General features: G+C 31.7%; 1 pseudogene; it reads left to right on the top strand.

The window, feature by feature from the left end:
- The first annotated feature begins 13204 nt into the window (after positions 1-13204).
- On the top strand, positions 13205-16086 carry LOC114374196 (annotated as a pseudogene).
- The last annotated feature ends 1982 nt before the right edge of the window (positions 16087-18068 follow it).

Here is an 18068-nt window from a genome sequence, read left to right as displayed (position 1 = left end):
TTGTACCTATTTTACCCACTCCAAGAATTCTACCTTTGTTGTTGTCACCATATGTTACATGCCCGCTTTTCTTTAGAGATATATGTGTAAAATTTGATGCATCTCCAGTCATATGTTTTGAGCATCCGTTATCTATGTACCACTTCTTTCTCAAAGATACCTGCATAATCAAGTTTTTGACTTAGGTACCCAAATTTTATTGGGTCCTTGCATGTTAGTATAAACTGAGGATCCTTTTGGGACCCATATCATTTTAATGTTACTGTAATTTTTCTTGAAGTAGCAAGTTGATATGCCATGTCCTCTTCTTCCACAGTAAAAACAAGTGATAGAATTAGAATTACATTTTTGTGTGGAAGTGGAAAAGTTTTTATGAACCTTTTGTAGTTTTTCAGATTTATATCCTAGTCCATTTTTATTAGACACATATCTTTGTTTACTTAATATAACATCTAAATTATTTCTACTATATGAAAATTTTGCAAGTGAATTTTTAAACTCTTTAATTTCTTTTACATATTTATCACAGCAACTACAAGAATCTGTTATTTTCTTGTCATTAATAGTGGAGATATTAACTTTTTCATTTGTTTTAGAGATTGAGACTTCATTTCTAAGAAGATCTAATTCTTTGTTTAGTTTCTTCTCACTAAGATTTTTCTTTTCAGATTTTTCCATCTTTTTCTTGAAGATGGGACAATCAACCCTCAGATGTCCAGGTTGATTGCATTCAAAGCATTTTAGAGTAGAGGATGAATTTTCTGTCCTTCTATTTGATTTAAAATTTGGTCGCCTTTGATTTCCTCTTACTTTAAGAAACTTGTTAAATCTTTTTACAAAGAGACTTAGATCATCATCATCATCTGGATCATTATCCTGATCACTTTCTTCTTGAATTGAGGATGATGCTTTAAGAGCAATTCCTTTCTTTTTCTTGTCATTTTCTTCATTTTGGTGCAATCTCAATAGTTCTATCTCGTGTTCCTGCAACTTACCAAATAAAGTGGCAAGAGACATGTTAGACAAATCTCTTGATTCAGAAATAGCCGTTACTTTGGGTTGCCATTCTCTACTTAAACATCTTAGCACCTTGTTTATAAGATCTTCATTTTGAAATTCTTTGCCTAAGGCTGCTAGATGATTTACTATATGTGTAAATCTCTTTTGCATACTCTGAATATTTTCATTTGCATTCATTCTAAATAATTCATACTCATGAGTTAGTGCATTTATCCTAGATCTTTTAACATCTGTAGTTCCTTCATGTGTTAATCGAATAGTGTCCCACATTTCCTTAGCACTCTTACAATTTGAAACCCTGAAATATTCATCCATTCCTAGGGCAGATGTTATTATGTTTTTGGCTTTTAGGTTGTATTGTACTCGTTTTCTATCCTCTTCAGACCATCTATCTCTAGGTTTTTCTATGGTTATGCTTTCACTTGATGAACTACCATCTATTGAAACTCTTTCTACTGTGGTGGGTATATAAGGCCCTATTTCTATGGCTTCCCAGATATTTAGATCTATTGCCTCGATAAAAATTTGCATTCGGGTTTTCCAGTAGTGGTAACCCTCTCCATTAAAGATTGGAGGTCTATTGATAGAATTCCCTTCTGGAAATAAGGAATTTGCTGAGGCCATCTTTTTCTTGAAGCTTCTAAACTTTGTACAAGAATGAAGCTCTGATACCACTTGTTAGACAAGTGGCCTCAGATATCTTAAGAAGGGGGGGTTGAATTAAGATATTCCAAACTGTTTCCCCTAATTAAAAATCTATTTCACTTTTTACTCAAGTTATGAATTCCCTTAATGACAATCTTCTTAAATATTAATTCAAATGAAACAATTTGAATATGAATATAAAGCAATAATAAATAAAGGAGATTAAGGGAAGAGAAAATGCAAACTCAGTTTTATACTGGTTCGGCCACACCCTTGTGCCTACGTCCAGTCCCCAAGCAACCCGCTTGAGAGTTCCACTATCTTGTAAATTCCTTTTACAAGTTCTAAACACACAAGGACAATCCTTCCTTTGTGTTTAGAGATCCTTTACAACAAGAGACTCACAGTCTCTTAATCCCTTAGAGAATGAGAAGAAGAAGAAGAACAAATCTCTCTAGAAAGAGATGGATTTTACAGATTGAGCACTCAAATAATTCCTTAATGAATTGCAATTGAATTGGCCAAGGAATTCTTAAGAGGATAAAATGAAATTGCTCTTTGAGAGGATAAACACTTTGTTGTTCTGAAAATCTCTGAGCAATTTCGTGTTTAAGTTACATATATATAGACCATTGGTGGTCATGAGTAAAGCCTTTGAAAAGTTGTGACTCTTGAAATTATTTTTCTGAAAATCCTGTCTGGTAATCGATTACAGTAATTGTGTAATCGATTACAGCTTTTAAAATTTGAATTAAAACGTTTACTAACTGCTGGTAATCGATTACCAAAATTGTGTAATCGATTACACAGTCTAAAATTTCGAATTCAAATTTTTGTAGCTGTTATAAAACGTATTTGGCCACTGGTAATCGATTACATCCTCTGGTAATCGATTACCAGAGAGTAAAACCTTTGAGAAACACTTTTTAATATAAATCACTTGGCCAAACCTTTGCTAATTCAATTAGGAATTCCCTTCCTAATATTCTAGTGATCATCTTGATGTTGTAACTTGTAATCTTGAAGTATTGTCTTGAATTTTAATCTTGAAAAGCCCATTTGCATCAATTGCAACACATCATCATGATCATCATCAAAACATCAAAGCCAATTGCATCTACAGACAATCTGTGTTTTTATTGGATAATGAAGATGTGATACCTGAAGATAAATGCGGTTGAGTTAGACTCTTCAACGTATGTGTTAGACACAAGATAATCATTATCATCATCATCTTCGTCAACATGTAAATTGCTCATATTTGTTGGCGGTTGTGTCTCATCATTAGATAAATAATTTCCACATGATGTAAGCGAATTTGCAGAATGAAACATTGAACCACCAGCCACATCCTTTTCTATGTACAATTCCAGAACTGACATTTGTTCTTGTTGTTTAAAACTTTCTAGCATCGTTTCAATGTCTTCGTCATCACAAATTTGCAAGACAATATATTTTCCTGACACTAAAAATCTACAACTGATAGCAGAAATAATTTTATTATTTTGTAACTTTACCTTATCTCCAATTTTTTTCTTCAAAGCATTGAAACTAATTCCACGTTTATTCTGAATCGCTTTTTTACTGCCTTCAAATATTACACCATCATTATCTTCATATACCCTTCCATTGAAATACAACACTGTTATAACTAAATTCATCGTGTACCTACAAAAACAATATTTTAACACGTCAAATAAATTATAAAATGGGTATCACAAAAAGTCATTGCTGGAACTTCAAAATAAAACTTCATTTTAAAAAAAAAATTAACTTCAAATCAGTTTGACATTAACACACTTTAAAAACATTAACGATTTCAAGATAGTAATTTTAAAGACAAAATAAAATAATTCATGAACGAAGTTAGTAGTATAAATAATTAATCTTAACAATAATAACTTCAAAATGAAAATAGGTAATTACAAAATTACTACAAATATATTAAAATAAATATGATAAGAGAAACAACAAAGCATCATCAAATAACACTTTCAACTTGAACGCTTATAAATTTTTAACACACCAACAAATGAACCTAATCTAATTAAAAAAATACTACAACTTCATATTAAAATAAATTTCGTACTCAAAATACTTACTTCAAATAAATATGATCTACAAATTTTTTTAAATGAAAGTTTAAATGTTCATCAATTATTAACACACTAATAAATCATCAACACCAACCTAATCTAATAAAAAAAATACTACAAATTTCATATTCAAAATATTTTATTTTGACTGAAAATATTTTCTTCAAATAAACATTATTACACAATTTTTCTTTTATTTTAGACATTTAAACATACACTAACAAGCCTATCAAATATAAAAGTTAATTTAATTTAAAAATAAATAAATACTTCATACCACAACAATTTCCAAAGCCATAAAAACGAAAGCAAAACCAAGTTGAAATCAAAACCAAGTTTAAATAAATTTCACATCAACACACTTAAATAACACGAACAATTTTAAAAAACTTTAAATCCAAAATAATAAAATGTAATCACAAAAGGTCCCTTTATTGGAACTTCACATTCAAATTTTCTTTTAAAAAAATTAATTAACTTCAAATAAATTTCATGGGAGACACTTAAAAAAATGAACAATTTCAACATAGTAATTTTAAAGACAAAATAATTCATGAACGAAGTTAGTAGTATAAATAATTAATGTTAACAATAATAACTTTAAAATGGAAAAAGGTAATTACAAAATTACTACAAATATAGTAAAATAAATATGATACGAGAAAAAACAAAGCATCAAATAACACTTTCAAGTTGAACGTTTATAAATTTTTAACACACCAACAAACCAATCTAATCTAATTAAAAAAATACTACAACTTCATATTAAAAAAAAAATTTGTACTCAAAATACTTACTTCAAATAAATATGATCTACAAATTTTTTTTATTCAAAGTTCAAACGTTCATCAATTTTTAACACACTAACAAATCATCAACACCAACCTAATTTAATTAAAAAATTAATACACATTTCATATTCAAAATATTTTATTTTGACTGAAAATATTTTCTTCAAATAAACATTGTTACACAATTTTTCTTTTATTTTTTACATTTAAACACACACTAACAAGCCTATCAAATATAAAAGCTAATTTAATTTTAAAAAAAACTTCATACCACAAAAATTTCCAAAGTCACGAAAACGAAAGCAAAAATCAAGTTGAAAGGAAAAGCGCTGAAAAAATGAAGCAGATGGTGGTGTATTTAAACACCCTAAAACGCCAAAGCTGGTGGCGTTTTCAAGTATTGTCGCCAATGGTAATTGCGCGTCTTCTCCCTCTGAAAAGGCTCTCCCTGCCATCTGAAAAGCTGCCTGCCATAGCTGGAAAACTGCACCTACGGGTAAGTCGCCAGTTTGACTGGCGCCATGAGCAACTCGCCATTGTTGCTGGCGAGTCCAAAGCCATGTAAGCAAAAGGGAAGGCGCTGGTGGGAATGGCGACACCAGCGCCACGTGCCACATCCCTGTCGAAAGCGCCAATGGTGGTGGCGCCATGCATGGCGTTTACGTCGAAAAAGAGCACCTCTACGGAATATGTTTCGAAACAGCCCTAGATTGGGAAAAAGTTTCTAAAACCGCCCCCATTTGAGAAATTTGCCACCTTCCACCACTGGTCCTCGTCTTAGTAGCTAGTTCACATTTTTGTGAAATGGAACGATGAAGCCTCCATCCTGATAACGATAAGACACAAAGTAACCACCGAATCATCGAGAGATTAGAGAGAGCAAGACATAGAGATTAACTGTGAGATGACACAAATGGAAGTGCCATGACATGATTGTTATGTGTAATAATGCATTCAAGTGGTCCGGGATGATGGGGCGACAAGGTGATTAGAGTGAGGCCAAAGATTGAGATATTAGAGGGAAAAAGAAAAAGTTCAAGCTCTATGTTAATGCCGAGAGAGAGAGATATACGTTGAGAGAAATAGAAGGAAATAGTATATCATGTCTACACTTCCCTCTTTATGTTTAACATTGCGCACGAATTTAGTATCATTGGTTCTATTTCCCAAAATTATAGGTAGATTTTAGTTGAGAAGTGAAAACACCATCCATTAGTAATTAGCTGATCGATTACTTTGTTAGGAGGACTAATTACTGAAGTTCCTGAATTATACTAGAAGGGGTGGGGTTGAATAGTGTGATAAATAAAACTTAGTCTTTTAAATTTTCTTAAAAGATTTTGTTAAATAGATATCAATGGATGATAGGTTTCGTCCAAGGGATTCGAAATCATGTCATGCTTAGAAAACTAGTTCACAAAATTTGGATATAGTAGTGTAGAAGTAATATATAAAAGAAAACTAGTTATATAAAAGCAATAAAGAAAACACAAACTTTATACTAGTTCACCCCAACTCTTGGTTTACGTCTAATTCTCTTTCAAACCTTGAAGGGTTCCACTAATTAATTCTTTTATTATAACCAAATATTTTTTATGGCACTTATGACTAAAATGAGTATTCTCTAGGTCACTCCTAGCACTGCCCTTAATCCCCCCTAAAATGAGTATTCTCTAGGTCAAATCAAAAGAAATGTTAACAATATAAGACAAAAGGAATTAAGAATGTCAAGATGAGACAATTTAAATCTTCCCTTTTATATGCTATGGCACAAGTTTCTTACTGAACCTATGGATGTTACTTTTTGATGATTGTTTTCGATACTTAAGGATTGAGTAACTATTTCATTGCTTTTGTACTGTGAGCCAAGTGCTAAAACACTTGTCTTCTCAGGACTGGACGCTGAAGCAATATCGTTCAATGACTGATACTTTGCCTATCATCCAAAGTCTTTCTATTTATGCTTGTCTACTTGTATTTCATAGAGATATATGAAAATTTTAACTTAAGCATGAAAGGTTAATGCATAAAATTTATACTTTGTTAACATCAAAATCTTAAAGATTTAATTGTTTGAAACAATTCAATGTGATTTGGACGTAGCCAGACTTAACAATTACTAGTGATTGTTTTATTTTCTATAATAAATTTTTGTATAAATTTTATATAATTTTAATTATATAAATTTTGTTTTAAAATTTATGTAAACTTATTAATTTTTTTGGGGGCCTCTAAAAATGGACCCTAGGAAGTTGCCTACCTTAATTGTGCTTAGGGTCACCACTGACTATACTTTTGTTTTAAAACCTGAACCAACCTAGTTGGGTAGGCAAAAAACCAGGCATACAACCAAGTCGGATCACCTTTTAGATCGACCATTCCATGGACATGATTCCATGTCATTATAGTTTTAAAAATCAAATCAATGCCTTCGTGGGTCACTAATTAAAACGTATGACTCATTCATTAATGAACAAATATTAAAATATTCATTATATACAAATTTTATATTTGCAAAATTTGTTAAAATTTCATATCATTTATTAAAAGAGGCCAAAAAAACGTAAGAGAAAAAAGATTATAACTTGGCTTGAATCATGCAACTCTACATACAAAACTAAAATTCATTATACAAATTTTACGTAATGCTAAAAGGAACTCCTCTTAATGTCATAAGAAAATGTTATAGACTAATAAAAAAATATAAAATTATTTGAACTAATTAAAGAAAATGTTATATTTTAAAATCTTTTAATAAGGAATTATATATGCAACATATATAAGAAAGTTAATTAATCACATTTAATTGTATCAATCTTAATTAAAAATTAAAATTTTTCCTAACTTATCCTTCGTTGGAACTTGATATTAGGAATAAAAAAAAAGTCATTAAAACTAAAACATCAATTAAATAAAATATTTTGGAGATAATAACATTAAATGACATAAAATTACTTAAAATTTTCTTATATTTGAGATCATAGTATTTTCTTTTTAAGGTAAATGGTAATTTTATTAATATAAGAAATAAGAAATATAAGAAAGTAGTACTGTTGCAAGAAATGCACGCAAACCACAAAATGTAGATACAATTTTTTTTAACATTTTCTCATGACACATTATGAATTTTATGTTATTTTTAACCAATTCATACAATTCAACTAGTGAATCATTAATTAGATTAATGACCCAGCAACTTGATTGATTTGATGGTTGATTTAATTTTTAAAATTATGGGTCATACAACTCAATTTATAATTTCAAAATTCAATACAAAATTTTTCTGATTTGAGAAACCGATTAAAAAACCAACAATGAAAATGGACAAGCCTTCAAGATAGATATGACAATCAGTATAAAATTTTTCTGATTTGAGAAACCCATAAGAAAATAAAAAATGAAAATGCACAAAACAAGCCTACAAGACACACGTCTGAATCAAAATCCCAAACATAAAGTGAAAGAAGCATTAAATTTAACCGTCATTGGGATCGAGGTCATACAACATTTAAATTCCCACTGTGAAACTCTCTGTGTCCACTGAACCCCACCGCAAACCGCACTCCGAATTGAGTTTATGTTTGAATTGTAAAATGAATATCTGTTCATTCAAAATATCCATTCATTAATCCAATTTTGGGGAGGAAAAAGGGGGAAAATGTTGTATGTATTATGGAATTATATATTTGGGGAGGAATAGGGGGGAAATGTTTTGTGTATTGAGGAAGCTTAAGAACATACTTGATTTTTTAAAATAGAGAAACAATTAGGAGAATCTTGGTTTAGTTTTTTACATGTTGATTTTACTATTTTTCACTGACTTATTATATAGAGATTAGAAGATTGTCATCGAGTTTGTGAATAAGATCATGAATGTAGATATAGTATATTTTTAAACTCATTTTGTTGTGTTTGAGGAGGGGAGGGGGGGATTAAATTACAAGAAATATGAAGCATTTGAAATAATCTTTTACCACATAAAATAGTGGTAAGTGGTGTACCTGTAGCTTTAAACCATCTAAAAAACTAGAAGCCTGACCCAAATTGAGAAAATAACCTACCAATATTAACCCACCAAAAACTTGGACCTGCTCCCATGATTTGGGATTGAATTTACATAGCATAATCTTGAGAGCAGCTTTGGCTAAAATGTTAAGGACATTGCTCTTTGTTAATAATGCAAAAATTTCTGATGTCCTCTGATGTGTAATTTATTTAAGCTTTCTGCAGTAGTCAATTTGTCTTTTAAGACTATAGTACAAGTATTAAGCTTTGTAATCAAGTTGGGCAGTTGGCTCATAAACATGTTAGGTGGAAGGAACATTCTGTTCTATTTTGGAAGTAAATTTGTATAAGAAAATAGCATGTTGTATGAATGAATTAAGTCTCTCGTTTATGTTTTTGAGAACTTATTATGCAAACAATGTTGAATCAAAGAGACTAAAGTCATGAAGATTAGTCTTATGATTTGTTGGTTTTAATAACCTTATAATGCCAAACATGTTTGTAAAGATGTGGCATTTGTATTATATGTTTTTAGACTAGACATGTTAAACGTTTTAGACTTAGTTTTATTATCCATGCCCAATGGTAATCAAATATGAGAAGATAAATGTATTGAAGTTTCTTAGAAACAATTGGTTTAACACTGTATAATCAATTGCTAAGTTTAGTAATCAATTATAAAGTGTTAAAACAAGCATTAAAACTCATTTCTCTTGAAATATTGACAAGTTTTATCAAATTAATTGATTATCATGTTTTGAAATCGATTACCTAATCCAATTTCAGTAGAAGAAAGTCGCTGAGACTCGAGATCATCAATTACTGCATTTCATAATTGATTAGATTGTGACAGGAAACTTTAGGAGCTCTCTGTATAATAAAATAATCGATTATTTCAAAACCATAGAAGCTTGAGAAGCTCTATGTGAAGTGAAATAATTGATTAGGAAATGCAGAACAAAGAAAGATTTGAATGAGTTAATTGATTACCCAATTTGCTAATCGATTAAATTTGTTAAAACTATAAATACCTTTGCTTATTCTCACTACAAGAAAAAATGATTTTAACGAGGGTTATTTTTGGCCTTAAGGAGGGTTTAAACCCCCGTAAAGTATGTTACCTATTGTTGGTGTTCTCATTGGCAAAGCATCCACGATAAATGGTTTACCAATGGTTTTTGTGAACCCTTTAAAACACAAGAATTACTTGATGTTTTGAAACCCCTGGTAATTACCAAGGGTTTATTAACCCCTATTAACACCACAATCATTGCTGGCGATTTTAAAACCCTTGGTTCTTATTAGGGGTTTAAAATTGCCGTTAATACCATTTTATTTTTTTTAAAAAAATATCTACTACTAGAGTTTACATTTTTTTTTATAACCCATGCATATAATAAATTTTATCACTATCTTGCAATTGTGGAAATAACTAATAAATACTTGCATCCAAAAATGATAAATACATACGCTGTAAACCAAAAAAATAAAAATAACAACAAAACAATAAGTTATATGGATGTTTGTCCACACTTATATTCCATAAAAAATATAAATAGTTTTGTACATGAATTCTTTTACCACTAATTTCATGATTCAATTCAATCTACTGAATACAATATCAAACTTTAATTGAATCACACGAACTCAAACATAGCCATGCTCCCACTTTCCAATCAAAGTTCTAACTAGTTCAACTCAACATCACAAAACAACTCCTTCTATGCTTGATATCCTCCATCACAACTGGTAAATCTTAATTGAAATCATAGCTAGCCTCTTCATGATCCATGATGCCAATAGAGGTAGTCAGTACAATATACCCAAATTGCATACTTAGTGAAAATCAAAGTGGAAGGGATGAATAGAGGAACCATTCTATAATGACGTAAGTATTCATATAATTGAAATAATTATTAAAACACTTAAAGGTTAAAGTAATTAATACAAAATTTTCCTAGTTGTAATCATTAAAGATCTACCAATATTGACACCTTTACAATAGAATAAAGAACTTCAATTTCTTCTAATTCACCTATACTTGCTTTTGTCCTCAATCACTTATATTTTTAGTTTCCAAAGTATAACAACTAAAAATTACAAGTGCGCTTATGCAATTTTGAGTCCAGTAAACATTAGAAGTCAATGGATTACAGTCTTACAAGTCATGTTGGCCACCTTTTTCTTATTTCACCAAGCTCGCATCTCCCTTTTTCTCCCCCACCAAAATAACTTGAAAATTCTAGCATATCTATGATAAAACAATTAAGAATTATGTCAATTGAGACATTTAGGCACCGAAAGATAATTCAGAAAATTGTTGGACAAGTGGCTTCAATAGCTTAAGAGGGGGTGAATTAAGTTTCAAAATTTCTCACTAACAAACTTTTAACCCCCTTCTAAATGATAGGCTCAGAATTCAGAAGAAGAAGTAACAATCAATTTAATAATGTTCTTTAAACATGCAAGACAAAATTGATTACAATAACATAAATGAGATAAGGGAAGAGAGAAATGCAAACTCGATTTATATTGGTTCGGCCACTTCCCGTGCCTACGTTCAATCCTCAAGCAACCCACTTGAGATTTTCCACTATCTCTGTAAATCCTTTACAGACTTTGAACACACCTTGGGATCCCTCACCCTTGTGTTAAAAGATTCTCCAAGAGACAACTCGTCTTTTGATTACAATTCTCACAATCCAAGAGACAACCAGTCTCTTGATTACAATTGACTTTCTGAGATGAACAAAAAGATTTCTCTCCTTTAGAGTAAATGATACAAATTGAAGTTCCTAGAGGAATTTCTCTCTTTTAGATATGATAATACAATTTGAAGTTTCTGGATGAATTCTTAATAGATTTTCAAGTGTTTGTCCAAGAGTTGTTGAGAGAACATTTGACAATTAAGTTCTCTTAGAATATCTCTTGCTTTTCGAAGTCAGACACACATATATATAGGCTCTTCGTGCCTTTTCAAAATGTTTTGAAGAGATGTGTCTTTTCAAAAAGTTTTTTCTGAAATTCTTCACTAGTAATCGCTTACACGTTTCTGGTAATCGATTACACAGTTATATTTTAAAGGGTCATGTCTTTTCAAAGTGTTTTCTGAAGTGCCGTTGCTGGTAATCGATTACAAACATCTGGTAATCGATTACATGATTCAAAATTCAAATTCAAATTCAAAACCCTTTTTAAACCCTTTGCTTCAAAAGTGTCTTCTGACAATCGATTACATTGCCTGGTAATCGATTACCAGAGCCTTGGATGTTGGAAACAATGTGTTTTGAGGCAAAAGCTTGATCAACCAATGAGATTGTTTGAGGTCTTATCTTTTTCTTGATCTTTTTTACTTTGACCTTGAATTATTCTTGAAGGAATGCTTATTTGAATGTTTGTTGAAGCAACCTTATATTAATCTTGAAGCAATGCATAACCTTTGAATGTTTGTTGAAACAACCTTATTTGATTCTACTTTGGCATCATCAAAACTTGCATGATTTACATTCACCCTCTTTTTGATGATGGCAATCATTATCAAAAAAATTCTTTTTGATATCATCAAAACTTGCATGATTCACAAATATGTGGCCTAAATTTGGAAGGACCGATTACTACCTCTATATTTGCTCTAAGAGATGTAATTGTTGGATTAGTTGCTATTAGTTAATGCTTCTTCGTAATGCTTTATGGCCTTATGTAATTGCATATCTTTTTTGCACTTCCTTGGACATGGCTCTAAATAAGACGTGTTAGACACAACAAATGTGGTGGTACCACTTCATTTAAAACATTATAGAATAATAAGATAATATTAAATTAATTAATAATGGAAGAATATTATTCATCAACCACACGCACCTAACAATGTGTTCCATAAACATGCAGAAACCAACCAGCAAACACATGCATCATTCATTAACAAGAGAACAATGGAATATTTAAGTTGCTCAATATACTGTAATCATGGAAAAATGGAAGATTATTCACTAACTACACCCATCCACATTAACTACATAAAAAATAATAATATAATCACTCTAGTTTGAATTATAATAACATAGGGAACATTTTCTTTTTTGCCCTTTCTCTTCCTTTTCATGGACATATTTTTGCTTCTTAAAACTAACACTGCTTAACCCAATCCAAGAAGAATAGTATAAACTATAAAGCTATAAGAGAATAGTTAATAACTTGACCAACAACACAAAAAGCTAGATACTGGTGCTCTTCAATAACCTCAAAACCATAATTTGGAACATGAAAAAAGCCTGATCTACAAAAATGGAAAAGTGTTATTATGACTTAAGAATCACATTTAGCTCGAGTGAATAGGCATTTTGGTCCCTGTCTTTGTAACCATTTTGCACATTAGTCCCTATTTTTTTGAAATGTAAAAAATAGTCCCTATCTTTGCATAAGTTTTGCAAAATAGTCCTTTCGTTAAATTTTAAAGTAACGCCGTTAGTGAGGTGCATCGTTGGCAATTTTAGTGCCACGTGGACTATCCAATGTGACACTAAAGTATGATGGGGCACCAAAATCTCAAACCTCTCTCTCTCTCTTGTGATTCTCTCTCTCTCTTGTGATTCTCTTTCTTTCTTTCTCTCTCTCTTTCTAACTATCCAAGTACCAACTACGAACACGATGGATGTTCACGAAGACACACTCAAGTACATGAATGATTTTGAGTTGTACGACTTTGTTGTTGATTAAATTTTGATCAGTTCATCAATTTGATCCGAGGGGAGAATGAAGATGCCAACTATGATCATTTTGGTTTTGACCTTATCAATGATTGCTTTGTTAACAATCAGCAGCAACCCCTTTCATCTCCTACTAACCCTTTTGATCTAAACAACAACAACAATAATAATGATGTTGTGAATGTCTATGATCCAAGCTCCATATTCAGTTTCTTCTCTTGTTTTGATGGGGAGCTCAAGGGAGAAGGAGAAGAAGAAAATGATGGAGAACATTCTTCTGGGACAGCGACAACGAAGAATGCTGATGGCAAACCGAAACTAAAAACTGATAGGTCAAAAACTCTCATTTCTGAAAGGAGAAGTTGAGGCCGAATGAAGGAGAAACTTTATGCATTGCGTTCTTTGGTCCCCAACATAACAAAGGTAAGGGTCGCCATCCATTAATTAAGCCTTTTTAGATAAATTTTTCTATGAACACTTACAGAATAAGAAAATAACAAGGTTAAATGAATTGGACTTCTTGCATAAGCTCAATTCTTCTTCTATAAGTATTTATGGTCCAAACAAGACCTAAAAATGACACGGTTTTTATATATATTTGAGAGTGAAATGTAACTCATATAATTATGCCCACAGATGGATAAGGCTTCTATAATTGGAGACGCAGTGTCATATGTGCATGACCTTCAAGCTCAAGCTAGGAAGCTGAAGGCAGATGTTGCAGGATTTGAAGCATCCTTATTAGTGTCTGAAAATTATCAAGGATCAATTAACAATCCCAAAAATGTGCAAGTGATGGCCCGTAATATTAGTCATCCAAACTGCAAGAAAATCATGCAGGTTAGTTTGATAAAATTAAGAAGTTCTTGTAAGCACCATAAGTTAATTTTCAGTTAGCTTATGTATGTGCATGCATTATTGTAACAATATTTGTGCATGCTGGTTTGTAGGTGGACAAGTTTCAAGTGGAGGAAAGAGGGTACTTAGCAAAAATAGTGTGCAATAAAGAGAAGGGGTGGCTGCTTCACTGTACAGGGCCCTCGAGTCTTTTGTAGGTTTTAATGTTCAGCAAATAAAGAGAAGATTTCCAATGCTAGAGTCGTACCACGTGAATTATGAGATAGAAAGAAAGAGAGAGAAAGAAAGAGAATCACAAGAGAGAGAGAGAGAGAATCACGAGAGAGAGAGGTTTGAGATTTTGGTGCCCCGTCATACTTTAGTGCCACGTTGAATAGTCCACGTGACACTAAAATTGCCAACAATGCACCTCACTAATGATGTTACTTTAAAATTTAACAGAAGGACTATTTTGCAAAACTTATGCAAAGATAGAGACTATTTTTTACATTTAAAAAAAGATAGGGACTAATGTGCAAAATGGCTACAAAGATAGGGACCAAAATGCCTATTCACTCCATTTAGCTCCTATTCTACTCAATGTGGATTTCATAGCAAAGCCTATGTGCAAAACCTTAATTTGGCTAGGAGTGGTCTCTTGTTCTTAAATTCTTGAGACTTCTAATAACTAGAATTAAGGACAGTTCGCAATCCTTTATGCTAGCAAAGAACTACATCCAACTTAAAGTTCAAAAAGAAGGAAATGAAAAAAAAATTAAATTAGTAGACAACAAAAAATTACATTCAACACTCTAGTATGTCTATTAAGGCAGGAAAAAAAATCACCAAACGGCACAAAACCAAAAAAGGGGGAAAACAGAACAAAAAAACGCAGAAAAAAAGAGAGTGCTAAATAACAGGTACACTCTAATATGCTTGTTTTTCAATTCATTTGTCAACTGATTTCTGATTTATAAGCAAAATTCAGTGTCTAATAATAGAGTAAGACACCATATAGGTCACATCTCAGACACAAATAGGGTTCTGCCCATATCTTAGATACAGAGTTGTCAAGCATTAAACATAGGTCATATTGTTATCATTGTTAAGATTTACATTAAGAATGTAAAAATAGAAAAAGAGGCATTGAAGTTAACATTCTTAATATAGTTTAATGTTTCCTAACATGGAACAAGCACAACTTCACAATCAGGTGGTGAAAGGGATTGAGCTTGAGAAAGGAAAAAGGGAATGAATAAGTGAATGCTAGTGAAAGTCAAAGGTCATCTTGGGCCGCAAAGGACTATTTCACTCTCGTACAAGTCAAAATCAATGGCAGGTTCAAGAACCGATTGTAGCTCTGGCACAAACTCATAGGCCACGTGAGGGAAGTGATGAAAAAATTTGGTATAACCTTAGGTGGTATAACCTTAGGTCACAAAAATTTGGAAGCGAAGAGATCTAGTGAGGGAAGTGATGAAAAAATTAAAACAAAAAATGAAATAATTATGATTAAATAATTATTTTCGTCCTTGAATGGGTAAATTATTGATAAATTTATCTCTGAAAGATAAAAATTTAATTTTTAATCCTTAAAAGTGTAAAAAGTACGAGAAATCTACCGTTAATAAAATAGTCTACGTGACATAGAGGGATGAAATTATCACAAAATTGATTGCCAACAAGGTCATATTTGATTGCCAACATATGAACATATTTGTCATATGGATGGTGGTATAGAAGTTTGCTTTTATTGTTGCTGTAGCAAGTGTAGAAATTACAGCACGTTTCACTTTCTCACGAATTGAGTGCAAACACGTGGCAGATGCTGTTGCCATTGGTTGTGGCGGGATCGAGATGGAGGAGCTTAGGCGAAGCGGCATTGGCGGCATGGTGGCAAAGATGATGGATGCCTTTAATCCAATGAACAAGAGCGATGCTGGAGGAGTAGTTGGAGGAGCGATTCCCAGCGAGAAGAAGAAGTAAAGTCAAGGAAGAGAGAGAGAGATTCCCAGTTGAAAGAAGAAAAGGCAAGAAAAAAAAAAGAATTCAACAGTTAAAAATAAAAAATTTATATGACAAATTTGTCCCTATGTTGGAAATCAAAGATGGTCATGTTGACAATTAGTTTTGAGACAATTTTATCCCTCTATGCCACATAGACTCTTTTATTAATGGTAATAAACAGAAGTTAACGGACGGATAGATTTGTCACACTTTTCACACTTTCGAGAACTAAAAATTGATTTTTCATCTTTTAGGGATGAATTTGCCAGTGATTTACACATTTAGGGACGAAAATGGTTATTTACACAATAATTATTTAAAGTTCTCAATGGTTCTAGTATAGCCGTCTGTACTTAACCATATTTTTTGTCAAGCGCCTAGTTAACTCTAACAATTTAGCATGGGTTATACAAACCGAAGTTAACTTTGACATTGCCATGGGTTAACAAAACCCTGGTTAAATAACCATAAGTAGAATCTCCATTTTTTGTAGTGTCTTTCTCATTAATGACTCTTGATTCAATCTTATATTTTGGAAAACACTTTTTGAGAGTCAACTTAGGGAACCATTTTGCATTTCAAAAACAGTTTCATAATGATCAAGATTCATTCATTTTTCATCATGGTTTGAGAAAGAACGGAGAAGCTTGAAGATATTGGGATTTGTACATTCAGATGTATTCAATCCTATTTTGAATTCTTTCTAGGTTCTAACCTTGATTAGGGTTATCAAGGGTTTGTGTGAGTCGATAAGGTTTCAACTCCTGGTCCTTCTCTTGTAGGGTTCAAGGGAAGAGTAAAATTTTAGGGAATTGCATGTACATAGTATTTGTACTTGGTTCTCTATTAGTGGAAGTTCTAAGAGGTCTTAAAACAACTGAATGTAGGTCCTCTTGAGAACTGAACTGGTATAAATTCTGAGTGTGGTTCTCTCTTTTTCTAAACCTTTGTTTTGTTAATCAATTTTGGTAATACAATTGATATGAAATAGCCATAAAACTCTATTTTTCATTGACTTGTGGATTCATTGTTTTCTTTGATTGAAAATCTTTTTATAACAAGTTTTTGAGAAAACCTTGATTACCATGAGGGGTAAGATTTAATTGGATTTAAATAATGATTTGGTAAATATGTCGAAAAAAAATCTATTCAACCTCTATTTTTAGATTCTTGTTTATTCTAACAAACAATTGATATCAAAGTTTTTCTGATCTTGAGGGACTAGTGAGAGAACCTAAGTGGGGAGGGAAATATAGAAATCAAAAACAAAGTTTGAGAAAAAAAAACTATTTTCAAAATACCCATCCTATTAGATAGTCTTCAACAATGTTTCACTACCATTACCTCTTGAATTCATAGGAAAGAACTACAAAATATGGGTCATGAAGAAAAGAGCTCGGTTGGAAGCTTATGATCTCTAGCAAGTACTAGAAACAATTAAACCACCAGCTTTGGAAGAAATCCCACTATTTCTCATATTATATTTCACAATGAGCAAGTTTCCAAAAGAGCCAAAGCTATGATTATCTTGCATGCAATCATGAATGATGATGTTTTTACGAGAATCTAAAATTTAGATACAACAAAAGAAGTGTGGGAGAAGCTTGAAAAAGATTTATTTGGAAATGAAAGGATCAAGCAAATGCAAGTTCTCAACCTTTGAAGCCTTGAAGATGAATGAGGCTAAAAACATAAAAGATTTCATGACTAGATTGATGAAGATTGTAAACTAGATCAAATTGAAGGGGGAGAAATGTTAGACAATATAATAGTTGAGAAAGTCTTGGTTATCTTGCACGAAAGGTTTGAATCCAATATTTCTTCACTTGAAGAGTCAAATGATCTCTCCAAGGTAAGTTTGACAGGCTAGGACTTGTAAATGGAGTGAATAGGCAATTTAGTCCCTGAGATTGTAACCACTTTGCATATTAGTCCCTAACTTAAATTTTAATTCATAATAG

Source organism: Glycine soja, chromosome 2 (genome assembly GCF_004193775.1).
Source record: "Glycine soja cultivar W05 chromosome 2, ASM419377v2, whole genome shotgun sequence".
Classification (NCBI taxonomy): domain Eukaryota; kingdom Viridiplantae; phylum Streptophyta; class Magnoliopsida; order Fabales; family Fabaceae; genus Glycine; species Glycine soja.
Note: the sequence above shows the minus strand (reverse complement) of the source record. Positions and strands in the feature narration are given on the sequence as shown.